Source organism: Oratosquilla oratoria, chromosome 22 (assembly GCF_046742065.1).
Source record: "Oratosquilla oratoria isolate Oo_2021 chromosome 22, ASM4674206v1, whole genome shotgun sequence".
In the NCBI taxonomy this organism is placed as follows: Eukaryota; Metazoa; Arthropoda; class Malacostraca; order Stomatopoda; family Squillidae; genus Oratosquilla; species Oratosquilla oratoria.
Window position 1 is genome coordinate 28,493,473 of NC_134798.1, and position 23,461 is coordinate 28,516,933.

Genomic DNA, 23,461 nt, shown 5'->3' on the forward strand with positions numbered 1-23,461 from the left:
GGAAAGGTAGTTGCAGTGGGAAGTACTAAGAAAATGCCAATGATGAATGAGGAAAGAGGTGACAGGAGTTATTTAAATGATGAGAGCAGGTAAGGCACCTGAGTTGGATGGGTACCAAGTGGAATGTCAGAAAAAAGGGAGTTACAGTGATAATGGACTGGTTGGTGAGGTTATTTAATGTTTGTCTAAAAGAGGGTAGAGTGTAGGAATGCCTATATAGTTCCACTTTACAAAGGAAAAGAGGACAAGTGTGAATGTAGTAGTTTCATAGGGATCAGTTTGTTAAGTGTAGGTAGGAAGGCTTATGGGAGGATTTTGATTGAGAGGGATAGGGGGAGTAATTGGTGAGGAAGAGTGGGTTTAGGACAGGTAGGGGTTGTGTAGATCAGATTTTTGTGGTAAGACAGATATGTGAGAAAGCTTTAGGAAAAGGTAAGAATGTTTTTTGGGCCTTTATGGATTTGGAAAAGGCTTATGACAGGGTAGACAGGAAGGCACTGTGGGAGGTATTGCAGATATATGAGATAGGAGGAAAGCTGTTAAGAGCAGTCAAGAGTTTTTATGAGAGTAGTAGAGCCTTGTTAGAATTGAATATGGAGAGAGAGCAAGTGGCTTGAGGTAAAGGTGGATCTTCACCTGGGGTGTATTATGTCGCCTTGGCTCTTCAATTTATTCCTGGATGGAGTGGTTCAAGAGGTAAATGCAAGGGTAATGGGCCGGGGATTGGAGATGGTTAAAGAAAATTGGGAGATAAGCCAGTTGCTGACAACACTGCCCTTGCATCAGAATCAGCAGAGGGATTAAGGAAGTTAGTGACGATGTTTGGGAAGTGTGAAAGAAGGAAGTTGAAGATAAATGTGGGTAAAAGTAAGGTAATGAGATGTACAAGGGGAGAGGATGGCAGCAAATTGGAAGTGAGTATTAAGAGAGAGAGACTGGAGGAAGTGGATAGGTTTATATTCTTTGGTGCAAATGTGGTGGGAAAGGGAAGAGAGGAGGTGGAGGTAGAATGTAGGTTGAGAGAAGGAAGTAAATGCCTTGGGGAATTAAAAAGTGTAATGAGAAATAGACATTTGGGAATGGATGCTAAGAGGAGATTGTATGAAATGGTGATTGTACTGACAGCACTGTATGGGGCAGAAACATGGAACATAAGAGAGGAAGAATTTAAGTGTGTTTGAGATGAAATGTCTGAGAACTATGATAGGGGTTACTAGGATGGACAAATTGAGAGATGAGGAAAGTGGGGATGGAAAGGGAGTTGGGAGATAGGGTTGATGAAAGAGTATTGGGTTGGTTTGGATACATGGAAAGAATGAGTGAAGAATATTTAGTGAAAGAGGTGTAGAAGGCAGAGGTGGGAGTAATGAACATGAGGGGGCAACCAAGGATGAGATGGATGGATGGGGTAAAAGAGGCATTGGGAAAGAGGGGAATGTCTGTTGAGGAAGGAAGGGAGAAGAAGATAGGGGTGAGTGGAGAGTGGTTGTGTATGGATGATGCTGTGATGCATGGAAGGGCAGGGGATGGGGGGTTGAGTTAGTATGTGTTAACAATATTTTGACATAGCCCAAAGGGATTTCTCCCCATCTCTTTTTCTGCATGAAGGGACGGAGAGGGGTTGGTTGCCGATTAAATGAAGCAGCCTTGCTGTGGATGTGCTGTGTCTTGCTACATTGTTTTTGACCCAGGTGCAGTGGGCAAGATGCAAGGATGACCTGTCGTCTAGGAGGAGCCTAGAAAAAGAGAGAGAGAGGGGTAGTAAATGGGAGTCGAGTATGTGGGGATGAAATGGGTGGGAGTGGTTTTTATGCCTTTGTTTTCTGGCTACCTCCCTGTAAAGGGGAAAAGTTATTGGTATATGTATGTAAAGTGATATAATTAATTATGAACTTAGTTACCACACTATTGCACTTTGGTAATAGGTAAACTCCACTGTAATTTTGGAAACCTTTGTAAATAAATTGGTTTAAGATTGCATAAGATATTGCATCCACACTCAAACATGGTTGATGTTATTTTCTTCTTTGCTCAACTGATTATGGGGATAATAATGATTGTTGACTTGAATTTCACTGACTAGAAACCAGCTTATAATAGCAGGAGGAAGGAAGTAAGGGTGAGCTGTGAGCTCCCATTATGTGAAAATGTGGAGGAAATGCAGTAGATTTTGGTAGCGAGATCTTGGATGTAGTTTGGAGAGTGGGCAGCACCTCCAGAGGGAGGTAATTTTATTTTTTATTTTATTTATTTTATTTTATATTTATTTATTTATTTATTTATTTATTATTATTATTATTTTTTTTTTTTTTCCAAGGCATTGTATGTGACTTGTTCAGTAGATGTCACTCAGGAATGTTGTAGTATCAGAGCAGGATATAAATGATGTTTAAGAACATTAGAGAATTAAGTATTCACTTGGAATCATCATTGTATATAACAACATTCCAGATTGCTTTCTTCTCTTCATTGTTACCATGTGAAAGGATGTTACATGATGTGACGACAAATAAATATTTCCATTGTATATATGTTTGTACAACTTTGTGTCTTTGTATTTGTTTCCCTAATGAATCTTGTATGAAACTTAGTTTGTTCCCTTTATTCTCTCTCTAAGTAAATTTGGTTAAAAAAATAATATATAGAGGTACAAAGAAACGTGGATGCTGGCTGGCTGAGCAGGTTAGAGCTTTGCTACAATGCAGCAGAAGGTGACAGCAGTTCAAACCTTGCCACCAATGTGTTGGGCCAAGGACATGGTTCATTAAGTTCCCCACTACAAAGTCCTATGTAAGGGGCACTGCATTAGCCTCCTGACAAGGGGGAGTTTGTGATGTTAAACCAAATCTCAATAGATTTTTTCCCCTTTTTTAAGGAGGTTAGCCAAGCATGTTTTGACCCCTTGTGGGAGAAAGAAAAGAGTATACTTAAATATCTCCCAAACCAGTAAATGTTGGTAATGTTAATCTCAAATGATGAATAGAAATGTTTGAAAATGAGAAAAACTTAGAGGTAAGAAATTTCAAAACATATATACATCCCAAAAGGCCTTTTACTACGTGTAATGGGGGTGGGGATGACCAAATCAAAGAATATACACTACGAGTACACCCTTCCTAGGGGTAAGTTAGGTTTTCCTTACTAGCTACAAATCTCATTTCAAGACTTTGCATCCCTCCCCATCCTATCTATTACCTAAGAAGAGAGAGGCAATATATCAAAATGGTGTTTTAAATTGAATTAAATGAAAACCAACTGCTACCTCATCACTAGTATTGTCCCTAGGGAATGCTGAGAGTAAGAAAGCTACTGAGACTGATAGTATATTCAGTCACCTCTTTGTCAAACTAAAAACAACTTAATTTTTCCAACTAAGAGTAACTGTAAGTCCTCTGGTGATGGTGGAGGCAGGAGATGGTGATCTATAGAGGCCCTCAGTCACAACCCACACAACAGGTGGTGTAGGCCTGTGTGAGAGTGAGGAGTAACACAGTTTGGCAGTAGGTCACATGACTAGGCAGCCTCATTCAGGATCCACTCTGCACACTCAACATGGGGAAAGGGATAGAGATGTCCTGAATATAACTTTCCCAAAAACTAATCTGTCTAGGGAGCCACTACCGGCATGGTCACCAATAATGGATTATGAATGATGATGATGGTAATAACCAAACATTTAAAATAACCCAGTCACTAGGGTTCCACCTGGAGTCTTCTTTCCAGACCCTCTATAACTTGACTTTTCATAGAAGAAATATACAGAGCAGCCCTGGTCCTGTCACTCAGTCCCACTTAGTTGCCTATTACAGTATGCATGGTAAATACAGTGGCAGAATTCTAATTCCCCCCACTATAGGGGGATCCAAAAAAGGTTATAAAATGGTAAAGAAAAGAAATTTGACACAGTCCAAGGGGATTTCTCCCCGTCTTCTTTTCTGCATGAGGGCAAGGAGAGGGGGGGGTTGCCAAATTAATGAAGCAGCCAACTGTAGTACAGTAGTATCATTTCTCTATTGGTAGAGATTTGATCTTTTAACACATGTGGTTAAGGTCCATAGCAATGCCCCAGAACAGTCCCTAAAGTATTGGCAGCACATTATCATGCATTCAGTACTCCAGCATGAGGGGAAGTACAAGAAAAAGAAGAAGGGAGAAGCAAAATGCAAGGTAAGGGAGGCAAAGAGTTTGAAAAAAAAATAATAATGAAAATATGTTCTGGAAGGAAGTGAACAGAGTAAGGAGATGGGTGAGTCATGTAGAAAGGAAAAGGCAAAGGGTGCAAATAGACAGATGTCGATGGAAGTGAAGGCAGTAAGGGGAAGAAGTAGTGTTTCAGAGAATTGCTGAATGTAGAGGAGGATAGGGGGAGGTGCTTGGAAGGTGACTGTGATGAGAAAGGAAAATGACAGGGATCTAAGGAAAGATGAGGTACAGAAAACTTTGAAAGTGAGGAAAGCTTGCAAGGCACCAGGGTGGGATGGGCATTATGGAGTGTCTGACAAAGGAAGGAACAGTTGCAGCATATTGGTTAGTGAGGTTGTTAAACATGGGCCCAAGGGAGGGGAATATGCCGGAGGAGTGTTATATACTTCTGTTTTACAAAGGAATGAAGGGACAAATATGAATAGTAATTTAAGAGGGACCAGTTTGTTGACCGTAGTTGGAAAGGCATATAGGAGGGTGTTAATTGAGAGGATTAGAAAAGTAGAGGGAGTAATTGGGTGAGAGATAGAGGGTGTGTGGGTAAAGTTTGTATAGTAAGATGAAGATTTTAGAAAAAGATAAGGATTTTTTTATGGATCTGGGGAAAGCTTATAACAGTCAACAAGAAGGGATTATGAGAGGTATTGTAGATTTATTGGATGGAGGGAAAGTTGTTAAGGGCAGTCAAAACCTTTTACATGAGTAGGGACTTGTGTTAGAATTGGGAATGGTAAAAGTGAGTGGTTTGAGGTGAAGGCAGGGTTGTGTTTGTTTTGGGCTGGATCCATGTTGGGTGGCAATATACTGTTTAATTGTACTATCATGAAGATAGAGGTAAAATTAATCGCCATTAGTGCATGTGCACTGATACACTAGTCTCGTTTCTTGAAAAGGGGAGGCAGCCGTTCTCAATTACAAGGGAAGAGCGTCTTGTCTTAACAATGAGTTTTAGTATGGTGCTGCAGTCTGTAGGTTTGACATGTACATGGATTATCTTCTAAGGCTTTTTCATCTTCACCAAATGTAGAGGACATGTAATTCCTGGTGCATTCTCTTTTCTTATCTTTATTATGTTTTACAGGCTATATTTCTCTTTGATACAAAAAATAATATCACAAGGATGAGGAGATAGACACCAATCAAGGTCAGAGGATTTAATCATGGCATTGGCAAAGAAAGGGGCTTCCAGAAAATGAAAATCAAGCATATTTATTTATCTTTTTTATTGCAATCATTCACTGATTAATAAAGATGGTGCAAGTATGAACTAAGGGAGAAGATTCACAGTGTAAATATTATGTTCATTCAGTCTAATGATACAAATAGAATTCTCTACGTGTTCCTCGTCTGGATGCTTTAATTACCTTACCCAGATCAGTATTCACCAGGAGGTGGTAGGACATGGAGAGCTTTTATAGCTCTCCATAAAACAACAACAACTCTTAAGCCTTTCCCCCAGCAGTGCAAATGAATATGGAAATAATGCTTTTTTCTTTTTGGCTACCCCCTGTGTAAAGGGGAAAAAACCTTTGGTATATGTACGAGTATATATATACATTGTACAGTAGAAGCCCGATTTAATGGATATCTATTTAGCGGAAGCTCAAATTAGCGAACTGCAAATAGCAATAACAAAAATGCTCAACTTAGTGGAAATGGTCCGCTAAGTTGAGCATTTTCTGTCAACTGGCCACATGCATGTCTCGGAGTCCAATGTTACCAGATTGTGGTGGTGGAGTCAAGGAAAAATTTATAATTTAGTATTTTGGAGGTATATAAATATATATATATACGTACTATAATATATATACAATAACATGTAATTCAGTATATGTATAAAGTATAATTGTAGCAGAAATATATTCAAGCAGAAATAGATGGTATAATAGGAAAACAAAATAATGAAACAGTAAGTTGATGGGAAAATTCAAAATCAGTACGCGAGAGTAATCACCATGAAAAACATTTCTATAACAACGAACTATGTTTTCTGCAACAACACAACAATAATGCTCACTATCCAAAAACCAACTGCCCAGTCCTATTATTCGCTAGAATTATGTACATCGAACCAAACACAAAGCTATGACTAATATTCCCCGAAATTCACAGACAGCTCATATCATTGTTACACGACACACACACACACACGTTGCAACAAATTACTGCACGTTGCTGTTCATTTGCAATTCACGATTATGCTGCCTATAATTCACTTACAATAATATATATACGGTATGTGTGTGTGTGTACACTAGGGAATTTTTAGGTACGTATCATTTCTACAATCCGCTCTGGCAACACTGTTACACCAATGCTCACTCGCTCAATTTAACGGAAAATTCACTTTAGCGGACTGGACCTTGGCTGAATTAGCTTGTTAAATCAGGCTTCTACTGTATAATTAAACATGGTTCGTAGCTGTCCATACATGGCTTTGTAGAAATATATGTATAAAGAAGATTATGAAAAAAATGTATGAGAGAAGCAGTACCCCTAACTTTAATGTCCTAGGTACAGAACTGACCTAATCTGATATGTCATAACTTTAAAAAAAATCATCATGATCATGTAGAATGCATGGGCAGCCACATCATCAATGTGTCATGACTAAATTACTTCACTTGAACTGCGATGGGAGGGAATCCAAAGCAGCATAAATTGGGGAAAAGATCCATAGTGAATTAAGTCTTATTTTTGCAAGTTATATCAGTTATATAAATTAGGAAGAATCTAGTTGTGCTGTGTCAGCTTTTTCCTAGAGATTATGGGAATTAATATAATTTACCATCATAATCTGTTCACTAATTCATGCAGTCTACTATGAATATTCATACAGTGTATTGAATTGTTATATATAGTGTTCTATGATTGTGTGTTACTTGTTGCATAGGTTCTGACCTGGTCAGTTAGCAGAAGACACGAATATCTCTTCATCTATGAGGAGTTAAGATAGAAGGGAAACAATTGGGTGACGGATGGGAGTGGGAAAGGTAGGGATGGCTTGGCTGAAAAAAGAAGCCTTTAGTTTATAGATAGATCTAGAATAGATAGAATTGTTAATAACCTCAGTTTAATAGAGGAATGTAGTTATAACTTTTATATTAATAATTTTCACTAAAGGGATAATGCCATATATCAGTGAATGTAATATTTAGGAAACATACTTGAGCTTGTGCGACAAAGATAGAAATAATGCACGTGTCTCAGTCACTGCTGAAATTGGAGCCCCATTTTTAACATACATATTGGGCCATGTCATAGGATGGTGGAAAAAAAAAGATAGTTTGAAAAATTGACCCATGGAATAAATGATGTAGTTTTATGTGCACAATCATATGATATCTTCAAATTTGAACAATTTAAATTTTTTGCTAGGTAAATTTTAACTTGAAATTCTACGAAAGTTCAGAATTCCCAGCCTTTTACCAACACCACTAAATAGCTAATTTAGAGTAAAGTAAATGCATCAGATTAATTTTATAGGATGGAAATGAATCCATAATAGTGAAACAAATGATCATAATACAAATGATATATTTAATATTTCTTTAGAAAACAGAATCATCAAATACAATAACCAATTTTCATAGTATGATTCTATGTTGCTGCACACCATAGAGAACATGTCTTTCTTGCTTCTGTTCCTACTCATCACCTCCCTGCTGACCACCTGAGCTCAGGTGTAGCCTTCCTTCCTCTTGTGGCTGTACATGTGACTGCTGGCCTCGCTCACTTGCTGCACACTGGGCATGTGAGGGCCAGGCAGGGACATACATGAGGTTGTCCAGGAAAGCTCTGACTTGAACATTAGTGCAGTTGCAGGTGAGAGGAGGCTCACTGCCAGCCTGGATGTTATCCATACATACATACATATACCAAGGCTTTTTCCCCCTTCCAAGGGAGGTAGCCAAAAAGGGAAAGGCATAAAAACACTCCCACCCATTTCATCCCTAAATACACTCCACACCCCTCCCACCCTTCCTCTCATCTGAGCACCTCCTGGATGACGGGTCATCCCTGCACCCTGCCCACCGCCCTGGGTCAGAAGCAGTGTCGCAAGACACAGCACATCCACAGCGAGGCCGCTTCATTTAATCGGCGACCCCCCCTCTCCGTCCCCCTTTGCATATAAGGCGAGGACGGGGAGAAATCCCTTCGGGCTGCGTCAAAATTTACTCACACATACTACCCCACCCCCCACTTCCCCGCCCATTCCTCCTCATGCAGTCACAACATCATCCATATACAACCATTCTCCACTCACCTCTGTCTTCCGTCCTCTCCCTTCCTTCCTCAACAGACATTCCCCTCTTCCCCAAAGCCCCCTTCACCCCATCCATCCACCTCATCCTAGGACGTCCCCTCATGTTCACTCCCTCCACATCTGCCTTCCATACCTCTTTTACTAGTCTTTCTTCACTCATTCTTTCCATGTGTCCAAACCATCCTAATATTCTTTCATCAACCCTATCTCCCAAATCCTTTTTCACCCCTGTTCTCCTCCTCACCTCCTCATTTCTCACTCTATCTAGCCTAGTAACCCCCACCATACTTCTCAGACACCTCATCTCAAACACATTCAAACTCCTTCTCTCTTCTTCTCTTATGTTCCACGTTTCTGCCCCATACAGTGCTGTTGGCACAATCACTCCTTCATACAGTCTCCTCTTCGCATCCATTCCCAAATGTCTATTCCTCATTACACTCTTTAAACCACCAGATCTATGAAATCAATGAGGGTCTTGGCATCTAGATTGATTTCAGGAATCTTTCTAACCCTGAAGGAACCATCACCAACTGATTCGTCATGCCCAGGTTCTCTCATAAATCGCATATTCAAGATCTTCTTGACTCATCCTTACTGCAGAGCATTGTCTACAGAACTGCCTTGGGATGAGCATACCAGGGAGATCTCCTCACAGTCTGCTCCACAGTTCCTTGGCTAACTCCTCAGTTCATGCTGGAAGAGAACATGTCTCGGAACTTCAGAGAACAATGACTTGACCTTGGTGTTGAACCAGTTTTGCAAGTAGACACCCATGATGAACTGGACAATAAGCCTGAGGTTGTGAAACTGGTTCCCCTTCACTTTAAGATGAGTGACCCAAATTCTGCAGAACCTGAGAGCCGTTGTGAGCCACCTAGAATGTGAGACTGGACGTATCTGCAGGTAAACAGGTCTATCAGGCATGACCCCAATCCTGATGGCACTGCCAATCTTGTAACCACAGTACTGGTCAGTACTCAGGTCATCAATCAGAGTCTGTGCAAGCTCAATGAGTGTAAGGTCAACTGTGATTCTTTCAAACCTTGGATTTATTTCTAACTCAGTCGCAGAGTCCAGCATTTTGCTAAGAAGACCAGACAATCTGTTGTTTGAAAGAGTCTTGTCATTCAGCTCCTGGATCAGGTGTCTTGAGTGGCAACTTGTTGGTGTTGAGGTCACAAACAATCCAGACCAGCTTCCTCCCAATCTTTTGCTCTATCCACTGCATAACCCCTCCTTGCCACCCTGTGTTTGTGTTGGTGCTGTCCCCTCCAATGGCCTTCAGGGTCTGGTCTATTTTCCTCTCTTTGAGGCAGTTTACAATGTTATCTGCCACTATCTCAGCTGGTTTCTTGATGTTATCTTGATGTCATGTCGCCCTGGCTGTTCAACTTATACATGGATGGGGTAGTGCGAGAGGTAAATGCAAGGGTAGTGAGTCAGGGATTGGAGATGGTTAAAGAAAAGTGGGAGGTGAGCCAGCTGTTGTTTGCGGACAACACTGCGCTTGTGGCAGGATCGGAAGAGGGATTGAGGAAGTTGGTGACAAGAGTTTAGGAGAGTGTGTGATAGAAGAAAGCTGAAGATAAATGTGGGTAAAAGTAAGGTGATGAGATGTACAAGGGGTGACAGCAGCAGTAGTCTGGAAGTGAGTATTAAGGGAGAGCGACTGGAGGAAGTGGATAGTTTTAGGTACTTGGGTGCAAATGTGGCAGGAAAAGGTGGAGTGAAGGTGGAGGTAGAATGTAGATTGAGAGAAGCGAGTAAATGCCTTGGTGGATTAAAAAGTGTAATGAGGAATAGACATTTGGGAATGGATGCTAAGAGGAGACTGTATGAAGGAGTGATTGTGCCAACAGCACTGTATGGGGCAGAAACATGGAACATAAGAGAGGAAGAGAGAAGGAGTTTGAATGTGTTTGAGATGAGGTGTCTGAAAAGTATGATGGGGGTTACTAGGCTGGATAGAGTGAGAAATGAAGAAGTGAGGAGGAGAACAGGGGTGGAGAGGGAGTTGGGAGATAGGGTTGATGAAAGAGTATTAGGATGGTTTGGACACATGGAAAGAATGAGTGAAGAAAGACTAGTAAAAGAGGTATGGAAGGCAGATGTGTGGGGAGTGAACATGAGGGGACGTCCTAGGATGATGTGGATGGATTGGGTGAAGGGGGCTTTGGGGAAGAGGGGAATGTCTGTTGAGGAAGGATGGGAGAGGACAGAAGACAGAGGTGAATGGAGAATGGTGGTATATGGATGATGTTGTGATGCATGAGGTGGAATGGGTGGGGGATGGGGGGTGAGGTAGTATGTGTGAGCAAAATTTGACACAGCCCGAAGGGATTTCTCCCCGTCTTCTTTTATGCATGGGGGGACGGAGAGGGGGGGTCGCCAATTTAATGAAGCGGCCTTGCTGTGGATGTACTGTGTCTTGCGACACTGCTTCTGACCCAGGGCAGTGGACAAGGTGCAGGGATGACCCATCATCCAGGAGGTGCTGAGATAAGAGGAAGGGTGGATGGGTGTGGAGTGTATTCAGGGATGGAATGGGTGGGAATGATTTTATGCCTTTTCCTTTTTGGCTACCTCCCTTGTAAGGGGGAAAAAGCCTTGGTATATGTATGTATGTATCTTTCTCTGGAGTGAAATGCCACAAATATTTCCCTCCTGGCTCACTGCAGCTGTAGTGTTCCTTCTTCACTGTAACAGGGAACAACTTGGCAGAATCTCCAACTTTCATGAACACTTTAGTGTCATCCCTTCTCCCATTAAAAAACAAACAATTGATTCCATTTTTTCATATCCTCTTACCAAACTCCTAGATTACTGACAAGTTTCTCCTGAGCTCTCCTTAATATGTTATGATCTCACCAGATGAACATCATCAAGTGTTATCAAACCACCGTCAGTCCAGGCAGCTGTTGCTATCTCTGTAGTTTCTCTGAGACCAGTGAGGTGTTGCATGCTGGCCAGAGCTATGTTCAAGATATCTTTCCTATTTCGAATTCTATGCCTTAGGCATTTGGAATAATTATTTTCTGGGTTAGGGACAAAGTCATTGTTCTCCTGTCAGTATTCAAATCAGCTATAGGGAAGTCATTAAATTCTGAATCAGCTTGACTCCAATCATTGGTCTTCTTTCTCTCAGCCTTGGCCTTCTCAAGTCTCTTTTCCTTTTCTGTCTGTGGCAGCCTCCTGTCTCTTGGACTCCAGAATATCCTGGCTAGAAATCATGAGAGCTCCTATACTGCCAGTCTTCTCTCTCCAAGCTTTGACAAATGTCAGTTCAATCACGGGAATCTTCAGTTCACGCTTGCAAATACAGGAGATGTGGGCCTCAGATTCAGTCACGATCACATCCAAACTCAGGACAGAACAATTGGGCACTTGGAAGTAATAATGTCAAATAACTGGTCCAGTTGCTTGGCAAAGCTGTCCTTAAGTGCATGCTTTCCTCTCCCAAGACAGATATCACTTGCCTTTTCTCAACTGGCTAGCAGTCTCTCACTAACTTTTGGCTTGTTATGACTGGAGGCTTGAACTGAGCATTAGCCAGAGTATACTGTAGCAAGACAGCTTGGTCATATCACTGGCCTTTATTTGTGTAAGTTTTTTTTTTTTTTTTTTTTTATTGCCTTGTCTGATTCAAACACCGTATCTCAAAACATCTCTTAATGTAGGCAACTGATTTCAGGAGCTTCCTCCCAGTCCCAAGATAGTGACTGAGATTGCTGGATTTCTGGTTCCTCATCCTGACAGGAATAGACTTTTGGGAATGGATGCTAAGAGGAGACTATATGAAGGAGTGACTGTGCCAACAGCATTGTATGGGGCAGAAACATGGAACATAAGAGAGGAAGAGAGAAGGAGTTTGAATGTGTTTGAGATGAGGTGTCTGAGAAGTATGATGGGGGTTACTAGGCTAGATAGAGTGAGAAATGAGGAGGTGAGCAGAAGAACGGGGGTGGAAAGGTAGTTGGGAGATAGGGTTGATGAAAGAGTATTAGGATGGTTTGGACACATGGAAAGAATGAGTGAAGAAAGACTAGTAAAAGAGGTATGGAAGGCAGATGTGGAGGGAGTGAACATGAGGGGACGTCCTAGGATGATGTGGATGGATTGGGTGAAGGGGCCTTTGGGGAAGAGGGGAATGTCTGTTGAGGAAGGACGGGAGAGGACAGAAGACAGTGGTGAATGGAGAATGGTTGTATATGGATGACGTTGTGATACATGAGGTGGAATGGGCAGGGGGATGGGGGGTGAGATAGTATGTGTGAGCAAAATTTGACACAGCCCAAAGGGATTTCTCCCCGTCTTCTTTTAAACATGGGGGGACGGAGAGGGGGGGTCGCCGATTTAATGAAGCGGCCTTGCTGTGGATGTGCTGTGTCTTGCGACACTGCTTCTGATCCAAGGCAGTGGATAAGGTTCAGGGATGACCCGTCATCCAGGAGGTGCTAAGATAAGAGGGAGGGTGGAGGGGTGTGGAGTGTATTGAGGGATGGAATGGGCGGGAATGATTTTATGCCTTTCTTTTTGGCTACCCCCTTTGTAAGGGGAAAAAGCCTTGGTATATGTATGTATGTACTTACATATTTGTTTATTATCTACTTATCTATTTGCTTATTTCTTTATCTATTTATTCACCTATTTATTTATATATTTATTTGTTTATCATATATTTATTTATTTATTTATCTATCTATTGTACCAAAAAAAATAATTCTGCTGGGGGGGAGATTTAAACTGAAGGGTAGTGAGATAGTGATGACGTTTTGTTTGCAACTGTACTAATCTTTATATGCTGTGTAATATTTTATCAAAAAAATCTTTGCTGGAATACGAGTCCAAAATAATCAACTGTCATACTTTATACACGTATACATAACGAAGGAGAGATAGAGAGAGAGACGGTAATAATATAAATTGGCTTTGGTAGAGGTTAAAGGAAAATTATAATGAAGCTATGAAACCTTGTATTCTATAGTATCATGTATGCATATGGTTGCCTTTGTTAGAAATCTTTGAAATATAAAAATCTCCATGACCAAGAGTGGAAACTTCTTTCGAAAAAATATATAAAAAACAATAAAAATGTAAAAAGAAAAAAAATGACTACATAATTATACAAATAGAATAATAAAGTGCTTTTGGTACTCATTATTTTCCATATATTTCGGAAATAGGGAATTTTCCAATGTGGGTGGTTCCTACTAGAGATAGACACAGTATCTGTATTCAGCGTTGGACACCACTAGAAGAGGTGGACTGTGAGCTCTCCAGCTTCTTGTCTCGAGCAGCGATTGGCTCCCGTCACAGCCAATCAGAAGACAAATATGCCCTGAAGCGGACCACCGCTTGAATTGTTATTCGATTGCAAAGAGTCAGTTTAAGTCCCACACAGATACTAAGTTCACATAGTAATTGTTGACTCGAGTTTTGTTGATAGGAGACCCGCAGCCTCACACTAGCCATCAACGGTCCTCGGGCCCTTCTGTCAAAATCTCTGGGAAGAAACTTAGGATTTTTTCGTATTGTGTTAGTATACTTCTGTCTTTGTCGCTGGTTAACAGGAAGAAGAAGAGGAGGAGGAGGAGAAGAGCAGTCGCTAGTTGCTAGCTCTCCTTGTGTGAAAAGGTATGGGGAAAAGAATGAGAATCCGACAAGAAATAATGGTCTCAAATTGTCAGGAAATAAATTTAATTTGGAAATGGGTAGAAACAACTTCGCCAACCGTGTAGTTAATGGATGGAATAAACTTCCTGCAGAGGCAGTGCAATGTAATTCAGCTTGAAGCTTTAAGAATCATTTAGATAAACACCTAAGCAATATGCTGTAACGACTGTCATTTATTTTATATTATTTGTTTTGTTATCATTTGTCTGTTTATTATTATCTGCTTGATTCTCATTTATTATTAGTTATATGTCAATTTATTATTATTTACTATTTACCTGTTTGTTTATTATTTAGCTGTACCTATGCATTTACTTATTAATTTTATTTATCATTATTTACATTATTATATTTTTATTTATTTATTTATTTATTTATATATCATTATTATTTTTTTCACATCCGACCCATTTATGGACCAAAAGGTCTCTTGTCGGCATGCTCCGCCTTTGTAATCCTTTGTAATAACCGGATTCGATAGATGTCTTGGGTGCTCCTCTACATGGAGACGAGGATATTGATAAGTTACAAAAATGAGCAGCGAAATGATTATTTCTGATGTCCCGTATGAAGGTACCTATCATTAGCCCTTTGTGCACTTTAGGCAATAAAGTCCCACACAGATACTTACTTCACAAATGGAGAGAAATAATTTTGGTTCTCTGGCAATATACAACTTCGTGTCTCCAAGGCTTGCTGGTGTTAGACACAAATCACAAAATCACAATTAACCCCTTCCGTACTGGGTGGCACTCTTCCTCTCACTCTGACTGTCACCAGATGATTTAATTCATATCCGTGGCACATCTTATGGAATCCGTATCAGGCTGTCCCAAGCCCATAGCCAGTGTTTTATTTATTTATTTATTTATTTATTTATTTGGGGGAGGGGGTATTTCATATTTTGGGCATTTGAATTATAGTATCCATATTGTGCATTATATATTGTGTTTATATTATAATGATATTATATCATACTATTTTTTATATTTTTCCTAGAGCACCTAGTATGAACATATAATTCTTTAAATCTTATTATACAAAGTATGATTGTATAAAGTATAATATGCATTGATAACATGTCATAATTATTCTTTTTCTATTGTTTGAAAAGAGATTGCTACCATTATTATAATATATATCTTATTTCGTAACTGTTCTAGAGGGGCAATTGAGTTTTTGGGGTCAAAGGCCTCCTTCCTTTCTGCCCATGTGGCTATAGCCCTGGGTTGCTCTCCTCTCCTTCGATCTTCAGCCAATATATCCGCATCATCTCCCCCCCCCCCTCCTCCACCTCACCCACGTGCAGCCTTAGGGTCCCTCACATCACCAATATTAATTGACAAATATTTCTCGATGTTTCAGTTTATAACATTCATGACTTCTTCCATGTTTTCAGCATCAACCAAGGACTCTCTAGATGTCTTTCCGAAATATTTGGTATCTATTTGGTACCAAATTTTAATTAAATTACTCCGCTATTTTTCTTATCAATATTTGTTGCACATTTGGGTCCCTTTTAATGCAGCCCGTGACCTTATTGCCAAGGCGTGCAGATACAGACTTTGGTTGTTTGGACGTCAGGTGAAAACTGAGTTTAGCCTCCAGCTGATAGAATTTTAGCCTCCAACCTTCACAGGGCCTGTGGGCGAGAGAGGTGCAAAGGAGTGGGAAGAGGTAGGGATTTGAGTGGGAGGGAGATAATCCCTTCAGTCCTTTTGGAATCACAAGGAAAAGTGCCTTTTTTGTACATTTATGAATCAGAGTTAGTTGACCCGCGGGTTTAAACATGGAAGTTCATTGTTTTAGTTTACCCCTTTTAGGAGTGAAGATTTCTCCAATGGGAATGAAAATAACCAGAATAGAATACATTCAGATGAAGACACTATTCGAGGGTCAGCCCGTCTCAGACTAGCCCTACACACCCAGCCTAGCCCATCTCGGCCATTGCAGACCCAAGCCAAACTCTGTTCAAATCCATCTCAGTCCAGTCCAGCCCAATCTGGTTCAGCTCACCTAATCCAACTCAGCCCAGACTAAACGAGCCCATTCAAATCCAACCCACCCGAACTAAGTCTTTCCCACACCAATCCATTCCAACTCAGCCCAGTCAAATCCAGCATAGCTCAAGCCAACTCGTCAAAGCTAGCCCATTCTGGCCCATCCTACTCCAGCTCGGCCGAGTCATACCCATAACAGCCCAATCCAGCTCAGACGAAGTAGACCAAACCAAGCCAAGTGCAACCCAATCCAGCTCAAGCCAATCTCGCCCAGCGCAGCCAAGTCAAACAAAGCAAAGCTAAACCAAGCCAAGCCCAACTCAGCCAAACCAAGTCCAACCCAGTGCAGGTCAGTTCACTTCACCCCTGCCTAGCCTAGTCCAAACCTGCCCAGTCCATTTAGCCCTGACTAGTGCACGCTTGCCCAGCTCAGCCTAGCCCAACCTAACACAGCCCAGTCCAACCTAACTAAACACAGCCCTGTGCAACCCAGCTTAACTCGCTCCAGTTCATCCTAATCCAGCTAAGTCCAGTCTTGGAACCTAACCCAGCCTATTCTTTCCCAACGCAACCTGGCTACTCAGCAGAGCCTAGCGCAACTCGCCGCGGTCCAGCCTAGCCTAACCAGATTCTTACCAGCCCAGACCACTCCAGCCCGGCCAAGTCTATCCAAATTCAGGCTGCCCCAGTTCAAACTAGTTAAGCCTTGCTTAAATCAAACCAACCCAGCTAATCATAGTATAGTCCGACAGAGTCCTGCTTGACTCGTATTAGCCTAGTCCATTCTCGTCAACCCCATTCCTGACCGCTCGAATCCCGTCTAGTCCAGCACAGCTCACCAAGCAAAGCCGAACCAATCCAGATTAGGCTAAAACAAGTAAAGCTTAACACAACCCAACTCAGCTCAGCCCAAGCCAGGTAAGTCCAGTCCAACCCAGTTTAGCCTAGCCCATTTTCTAGCTACCCCAGTCCAGCCTACCCCTTCTTATCCTAAGCCAAATCCGGCCCAGCCCATCCCAAATCTAACGTAGTCTAACCCAATCCAACCCAGCCTGGACCAGCCCAGCCCAGTATAGTCCACCCAAGTCCATCACTAAGCCAGTTCATCTCAGATGTAACCTAGCTTAACTCAGCCCTAAGCAAGCCCATTCCAGTCCTGACCTATTCCCATTCCATCCCTAACAAGCTCTACCAGTCAATATCAACACCATCCAGCCCAAATGTACCTCACACAGTCCAATCTAGACTGTCCTAGCTAGGGACAGTGCGACCAAGCCCAACTTGAACAAGCTACCCTAGCTCAGACTAATGTCAAGATCAGCCTATTACAGCCTAGCCATGCCCATTACAGCCTCACTCGGCTCAACCTAGCCATGGGTAGCCTACCCAAGCCAGCCCTGTTAAATCTAAGACCAGTCTTGCTTTACCTAACACAGCCGATCCGAGCTTAACTTGGTGCAGCAAAAATCAACAAAGCCTACCTCTGCTGGGCTAAACTCAGTCAGCCCATCCCACCCCAGTTCAGTTCCCCTGAGGAAATCCTGCAAAGCCCCACAGAGGTAAGCCGAACTAAGTCTAATCCATCATATTCATACCCAGTTTAGCCGAACCTAGCTCGAGCTAAGCCAGACACCCAGCTCAATCCAAGCCAGACAAGGCACCCAACCTTATCAGCCCGACATCACGCAGGCTCTCCCCCTTCCCATCTGATCCAACTCCGACCAGTGCTCAGTCGAACAAATCCTAGCCCATCCAAGCTTAGTCCAGCACAGGCCACCTGTGTGTGATCTTTTCCTGCCACATGACACAGCTATAAGGTCAAGGGTGTTTGAGGAAGTAAAAGGCAATCAGGTTTCTTCCTTTATTAAATCCTTGGTGTACTGATTTATCCAACATTTCAGTCATTAATTGTTCTGTGAAGTGGCTAGGCGTGATAGCCTCTGTAGGAACTTGCGGGATTTAAGACCGTGTAATGCCTTTATTGGTGTCACGCGATGATTCCTGGGGATTTCGAATCGCCTTCCCCGGGTTTGTCTCCTCCAGACGCGGAGCCCTGGTCCACTCGGGGTCCTCCGGTGAGACAACCTCGATTTAATTAACTAATTGATATGATGGCTTGGCGCGGTTGCTCGCGGGGTGCGGTGTTCGTCTTGGGGGACTCAAGCACAGTGTCGCGATTCTCAACTCTACCTGTGCCTTTAAACCCATCACTTGGATGCACTAATCCAATTATTCCGTTAGTCCAGAAAAATAAAGAAACAAACAAATAAATGCATATCCGATATGAAGTTTGATCAAGGAAAGTATATACATTTAAGTCATGTGCATGTATGTATTATTGTATATATATATATATATATATACATATATATATATATATGTGTGTGTGTGTATATATATATATATATATATATATATATATGTGTATGTGTGTGTGCATACACACAGACACACACACACACACACACACACACATATATATATATATATATATATATATATATATATATATACATATACATACACACACACCTCGTGGCGCAGTGGTTAGAGTTCTCGCCTGCCACTACGGCGGTCCAGGTTCGAATCCCGCCCAGGGCTGAAATAATTTTTGTATCGCTGCGCTGCGGGTTGTTACTTCAACTCTCGTGGGCGGGGAGCTGGGTGTGGGTGTGCGTGGAAGGTCACAGTATTACCCATAGTTGGGTCATGCGAGCTCTCATCCGGAAGGTTAATAACTGTCGATCACGAGTCAAACACATGATCCAAGACCATGGTGAATCACACACACACACACACACACACACACACACACACACACACACACACACACACACACACACACACACACACACACACACACACATATATATATATATATATATATATATATATATATATATATATGTGTGTGTGTGTGTGTATTCACTTGGTCTTTGGATCACGTGTTGGACTCGTGATCGACAGCTATTTCCCTCCTGGAAGAGAGCTCAGAGCTCGTAGGTCCGATCTATGGGTAATGCTATGACCTTGCACACACACACACCCCCAACTCCCGCCCACGAGAGTTGGAGTAACACCCCTCAGCGCTGCGATACTGATATTATTTCAGCCCCGGGCGAGGATCGAACCCGGACCTCCGTTGTGGCAGGCCAGAGCTCTAACCACAGCGCCGTGTGTGTGTGTGTGTGTGTGTGTGTGATAATATGTATATTATATTATATATATATATATATATGTGTGTGTGTGTGTGTGTGTGTGTGTGTGTGTGTGTGTGTGTGTATGCATAATATATATATATATATAATTATATATATATATATGTATATATATATATATATATATATATATATATATATATATATATATGCATGCGTTGTTAAAGTCAACAGCTGAGATAGCATTATTCTGTTTATAGAATTTCTTTTCTATGTTACGCACCAATGTGCGGTCGTCTGGATGCAGATTTCTGAGTAGAGTACTGAAGTCCATGGTGTTTTCCTCTAGACGTCTTTCGGCCCTAACTGGCCATCTTCAGGAGGTATTGTCTGGTTAAATTGTTGACTAAGAATTCTGAATTCTGAATTCCTAGGAAAGACAACCCGCTTGCGCGGGATCGGTTTTTGTGGGAGGGGAAGAATGTCTGTAAGAAAATGAAAAGATAGTAGTGTATAAAAGAGGGCTATTGCCACCGGGCGATTAAGCGAGCGATTAGGGGTTGTTGGTGGTCGTGGCTCGGGAGAAATGGACTGGGAACTTGGACGGCGGCGCCGACGCCGGGATTAGGATCACCAAAAGTTTAGAAAATGGTAGGAGGCGTAGTAGTAGAGAAAGGTGGAAAAACGGAAAAATCTTTAGTGGGAGATAAACTGAAATGAGAAGATGTAGTATAAGAGAAAGTTAGAAAGGAAGCGAATTTTAGTCGAAGAAAAAGTAAGTGTAGATGTTTGTGCGTGTGTCGTGGCTGTGTTCGTGATAGGTGTGTGTGTGTGTATTTTACGGGAAGTGAGTAGAGTTTACTTCCCGCGTGTAGAGCGCGTTCCTGATAAGCCACAGGGAAGGCCTGAGTTTCCTGCTTTTCCCCAGGTTGGGTTTGAGATTCTGTAGAGTTGAGTCAGTGGCGGTGCGAGAGGGGGGCAGGCGGGCGGGTGTTGTATTTTCTCTCTCCTTCCAATCACAACTCTGAAAGCAGAGAATTACGTGATTGGGAATTGTGTGTAAATGTCAGAAGTGTAAACTCGCTCGCCAGCGTCAGCGAAGAGGCAAGCGTTAGGTTGCGGGCTGGTTGGACAGAGAGGCGTCCCAACTCCTCTCCGTCGACCAGCCTGCGATCAGATGAGGGTTCCGAGTGAGGGTTCAGCCAGTTACACACAACATAAAACTCTTTTATAGTAGTACTATGTCTTCAGCCTACAAGGATGACGAGAAAGCCATCAAAAATATAATTTATAAGAGCGTCACACCCACCGACCCATCTTCAAAAATCGACCTCGTCATTTACTATAAAACAAGAAGGACATCCAAGTTAGTCGTAAAGAATAGTTGCCTCCCTAAGAGAAGTGAAATGCAAGAGGTGAACGTCGTGTACCAACACACATGTTCCAGTGGTGACTGCAGTCGTCTAAATTCTTGGAACATTGGCGTCACCACTACAACACTGTCAAAGAGAATTTCAACACATCTGCAGGACGGTGCCATAAGAAGACACTACTTGTACGAACATGGACTAGCACTTAAGAGGCACCATATGGAAGGCACCACCACCATCATTGAAAGAAATAACGACACCAGAAGACTAAAGATGACAGAAGAGGTGCTAATTTACAACCAAAAGCCCGCTATCAATATCCAGCAGCAGCCTGAAACGTCGTTGCCAACCAGAAGACAGAGGATGCATCCCGCGCGCTGATTGGCGGGCGGACGTTTCAGCACTCCGCTCTCCGCCGATATATACCATCATACGACCAAACTGCGACCAAACAGCGCTCCTAGAAGTCGGACGTCTCTGCACTCTAGCTCTCTCGACAAACGCCCAGGAATCTTCGCCGGCCGGTGGTGGCGAGGAGATGTATCTCCTTGGCTGCTGCCGGTCTGGCACAGGCCGACCTCTTCGTTGACGTCGGTAGGCGGGTTTACACCAAGACAAATACACACATTTCCCAAGTCACGTAATTCTCTGTTTTCAGAGTAGTGCTTGGAAGAAAAGAGGCACACGCACACTTGCTCGCTGGCTTGGCCGAGGCCCGACCCAGCTCTCACACAGAACCCTCATCTGCTCGCAGGCTGGTCGACGGAGAGGAATTGGGACGCCTCTCTGTCCAACCGGCCCGCAACCTAACGCTGGCCTCTTCGCTGACGCTGGCGAGCGAGTTTACATTCTGACATTTTACACACAATTCCCAATCACGTAATTCTCTGCTTTCAGAGTTGTGATTGGAAGGAGAGAGATAATACAACACCCGCCCGCCTGCCCCCCTTCGCACCGCTACTGAATCAACTCTACAAGATCTCAAACCCAACCTGGAGAAAAGCAAGCTACTCAGGCCCCACCTGTGGCTTATCAGGAACGCGCTCTACACGCTCACCGGTGGTGGCGAGGAGATATATCTACTTTGCTGCTGCCGGTCTGGCACAGGCCGACCTCTTCGTTGATGTCGGCAGGCGGGTTTACACGGCCCGCCTACCCCCCCCCTCGCACCGCCACTGAATCAACTCTACAGGATTTCAAACCCAACCTGGGGAAAAGCAGGCTACTCAGGCCCCACCTGTGGCTTATCAGGAACGCGCTCTACACACGGAAAGTGAACTCTACTCACTGTAATGACTGTCATTTATTTTGTATTATTTGTTTATTTGTTTTGTTATCATTTGTCTTTTTGTTATTATTTGCTTGATTCCCATTTATTATTAGTTATATGTGAATTTATTATTATTTACTATTTACCTGTTTGCTTATTATTTAAATCTACCTATGTATTATTTTATTTATCATTATTTACTTTATTATAGTTTTTATTTATTTATCATTAATATTTTTTTTCGCATCCGACCTTGATATGGACCAAAAGATCTCCTGTCGGCATGTTCCGCCTTTACACACATACACCTCTCACGAACATAGCCACGACACACGCACAAACATCTACACTTACTTTTTCTTCGACTAAAATTCGCTTCCTTTCTAACTTTCTCTTATACTACATCTTCTCATTTCAGTTTATCTCCCACTAAAGATTTTTCCGTTTTTCCACCTTTCTCTACTACTACGCCTCCTACCATTTTCTAAACTTTTGGTGATCCTAATCCCGGCGTCGGCGCCGCCGTCCAAGTTCCCAGTCCATTTCTCCCGAGCCACGACCACCAGCAGCCCCTAATCGCTCGCTAATTCGCCCGGTGGCAATAGCTCTCTTTTATACACTACTATCTTTTCATTTTCTTACAGACATTCTTCCCCTCCCACAAAAACCGATCCCGCGCAAGCGGGTGGTCTTTCCTAGGAATTCAGAATTCAGAATTCTTTGTCAACAATTTAACCAGACAACACCTCCTGAAGATGGCCAGTTAGGGCCGAAAGACGTCTAGAGGAAAACACCATGGACTTCAGTACTCTACTCAGAAATCTGCATCCAGACGACCGCACATTGGTGCGTAACATAGAAAAGAAATTCTATAAACATAATAATGGTATCTCAGCTGTTGACTTAATGGCCTACTTCCAATATATATATATATATATATATATATATAATATATATATATATATATATATATATATATATATATATATACTGTGGCTAGCCAGGAATGGCATGCTACTGTATAGAAGACTGTATAAGGACGAACAATGGGAATATTTGTAAGGCCGATTTTTTTCCCTATGTGTTAAAGATATATGTATATTTTTTCAAGGTACTTCTACTGGGATGAAGATAGGAACCACACCAAACACATTAACTTATGGAAACACAATATTTTTATTGTTTATAATCTATCTTACGTATACTTACACTTCAATAAAACTAATAAAGAAAAACTCATAAATTAGTTTCATTAACTCCTTACAATACTATATATCTTACAAGTGGAAAAACCCACTTTTTTATATGCTTTGAGCCTGAAAATTGCTAGCTCATTTAATAAGGGCACATACAAAAATAATACATATATGCTGTAGAAAATGAATCACCTAGGCTACCTCTATAATGTTGTGATACAATTCTAAATCTGCTAGAATCAAGTAAGCACCATTTAGGTAATGGGGCTGGCTGCTTGTAGATTCTTTGGCAATGAAATGCAAATATTTGAGTTCAGTAGT